The sequence below is a fragment of the Daucus carota genome, chromosome 4 (genome assembly GCF_001625215.2).
Source record: "Daucus carota subsp. sativus chromosome 4, DH1 v3.0, whole genome shotgun sequence".
Lineage (NCBI taxonomy): Eukaryota > Viridiplantae > Streptophyta > Magnoliopsida > Apiales > Apiaceae > Daucus > Daucus carota.
Window position 1 is genome coordinate 3014069 of NC_030384.2, and position 3149 is coordinate 3017217.

At 31.9% G+C, this 3149-nt stretch overlaps 1 long non-coding RNA gene across 1 annotated transcript; it reads right to left on the reverse strand.

The window, feature by feature from the left end:
- Window positions 1-1409: 1409 nt before the first annotated feature.
- On the reverse strand, window positions 1410-2339 carry LOC135152027 (uncharacterized). Its single transcript, XR_010291106.1, has 3 exons — window positions 2250-2339; window positions 1948-2131; window positions 1410-1591 (listed from the first exon to the last, which is right to left on the reverse strand). It is a non-coding gene; the product is annotated as an uncharacterized LOC135152027 (long non-coding RNA).
- Between the last annotated feature and the right edge of the window lie 810 nt (window positions 2340-3149).

The following is a 3149-nucleotide window of genomic DNA, read 5'->3' on the forward strand; positions in this document are numbered from 1 at the left end:
TATCTCATATACTTAATCCATTAGTTAATAATCTCTTCGGGTAGACATGGATGTTGTGTTTCGAGGTTTCTATGAGCGAAGATCAAGTGGTTCTCAGTCCTAAAATTATACTTATTTCACTCAACTACCAAATCAATGTCTGTATAGTTATTTGTAACTGCATGTACTTATATTGTTACAATTATCTTATTAAATTGCTGGTCGGTCATATTTGTCAGGTGATGTTGAGGATGTTGTGTTTCGAGGTTTCTATGAGCGAAGATCAAGTGGTTCTCAGTCCTCAAATTAAACTTATTTCACTCAACTACCAAATCAATGTCTATATAGTTGTTTGTAACTGCATGTACTTATATTGTTAAAATTATCTTATTAAATTGCTGATCGGTCATATTTGTCAGGTGATGTTGAGGGTTACAATGCTGGCTTTACAATCACTTTGTTGGGACTCGGGAAGCAATGTTGGAGACACAGTTGGAGAAGGAGAGGATTCAGAGAGCGATTTTAGAGGAGGAAGCACTAGCCAGGAGGCGGGAATTGGAGGCGGAAGTGAGGAGAGAGATGTGGGAGGAAAGAGAGTTGGAGTGGCGACGGAGAGGTGGTGATCCTATCACAACTTGTTATGTTGAACGTGGATTGTTTGATAAGAGAGTTACATTGCCTGTTGGGGAAAGAATGTGTGGTTTTCCGCGCTTAGAGGAGGGGAAGAATGTGAGGGAAAGAATGTATGATTATCCACGCTTAGAGGAGGGAACGATTGTTAGGGGAAGAATTAATGATTATCCGCCCTTAGAGAAAGGGAGGGTTAGAGGTTATGTAAAATTTTTAAATTAATTAAGTTATTTAGTAATGTATTTGATTATCCTTCTCATTAAGCATGCTTCCATTTATTTATAAATTAATATTAATCATCAATTTTTACAATATTGCATTTAAAACGATATATGAGTATTAGTGTTTAAAAAATAATTTATTATGTTTAAAATATTCATAATCTTATCACGGGTATAATCTATCTATCCAAACATTATTCTTATAATTATTTTATATTATTTTTATATTAATTTTTCATTTCTGAATTATTTGATTTTTTATGTAATACAAAAATCACTTTTTTTTTCAAAATGCACAACAAATCTATCTAAATTATATTTTATATTAAAATAAATAATAGTAAGTAACTGTGCAAAATAAGCTGGTATTCATATAATATAAGCATTACATATTTTACATATTGGAAACTAATATGCAAACCAATCATATTTACACAGTTCAAAACCAATCACAGTTCACAGTTCATATATAACCACCTGCATTCTATTTCCACAAAGTAAACTAATATGCAAACCTATTTAGGAAAACCTATTTAGGAAAACAAAATGGTACATACAACAAACTGTATGTATATCCCAAACTATTATTCATACAACAAACCAAAAGAATTCCAATTTGAGGAATTTCTTACCCCTCGCAATATGTTGATTTTGACACTGTTTACACATGTTATTCTTGGCTATCTAGCTTAGGTGGGTGAAGCCTAGATTTTGGAAGCTTGTGCAGACTGTTTCAAAAGCTTTGATAAGTTGATTTCTGTCTGTCACATGCAAGTATTCATGTCCATGAATTAGTCTTGACTGTAAAACTTTAAACCAAAGAGTTCCAATGCTTTATCTCCACACTTCCCTTCAAAAAATTACACTATCCGTACTAATTCTGTGGTTGTTTATATGATCACAGTTAACTTAAGACATTTTGTTTTTGCTATTTTGTGTATGAAACTCAGAAATTGGGGTGGCCCTGACTATAGGCAAACAAAATTTGCGCCAGGACTCCAAAATTTAAGAATCTCCTATACATAAGTTTGTAAAGTATGTCATGTGTACATTAGGCCCCGAAAATAGAGAGAGAGAGAGAGAGAGAGAGAGAGAGAGAGAGAGAGAGAGAGAGTACCATTTCCAAATTTTGAATCTTGAATCTTTTTTGAGCTTGTTTAAGAAACAACTTCATGAAATACATAACAAACAGACCACAATCGTAATCGTTTGTTTCTTGAGGAACCTCAACTGTTTTTGTGTCAACGGTTGGAAAATCTGAACTTTCTCCTTTTAGGTTGTTCCACTTTTGTTTCAAAAACCTACAAACAGATTAACGTTTTTCTTGTAAAGAAAGCAGATTAGTGAAAAATACAATTTAGTTGGCGAGGGGTAGTGAAAAATTGCAATTTAGTTGGCGAGGGGTCTCACTATTCTTACCATTTAATTGGTTCAGAAATTTTTGTAGCCTGGTGATATGCATATGAATCCAAATGAAGCAACATTGGACTCACGCCTTCTTCCTCGGCAAGCAAGCAGATAATTACCAAGCTCCGATGTTTTCTGTATGATACAAAAACAAAAACAAGAAAGTTAGAAAAATTTAACACTTCCTTTTATTGGGTATGGGGAAAAATAATAGAACTTCTAGTTAAGATTAAAATTTTCTTAAGTTGCATAAATATCGTGAAAATTAGCTTTGAAAACTTACTCCTAGAAAATTGGAATAAGCATGTATGAATACTTAAATATGTTTGTCTTCCACAACATCTTAAATTTCTTGCTAAATTTTTCTCCGATCTTTGCTACAAATCAACTAAGCCAAGTTATTCCTTCAGTATCTAATCAAATCTTACAGATATATTAAACCAAACTACATAGTTTAATAAAAATAACTTATTTCTTATTTGTCAGAAATAAGTTAGTTATTTTTGAAAAAAGTACGTCAAACTGTACTTTTTACTGAAATAAGTAACTTATTTTTACAAAATAACGAATCTTAGACCTCCCATACATATTTTTTTTACAAAAATAGTTTGTGAATACAAAAAAAATTCCGAAATAAGTAACGTATAAGTTGTAAATAAGGAAAGCCAAACGGGGTATTAAAGTTACCTTTTACCCAAAATAATATAATATATATACATACGTAAGGTTATGCAAGAATATCTTTACCTCTTTCATTACTTCAACCAGCTTTAGGTAGAAAAAATTGTCCATAAAAAGAAAATCTTCTGAAGATATTGTCCTCTTCAGATAGCTATAAAGAAAGATACCAAAGAAAGATACTGGGAATTAGTGCAAAACAAAAAATCGACATCTAAAGCTATATAGAGTGGA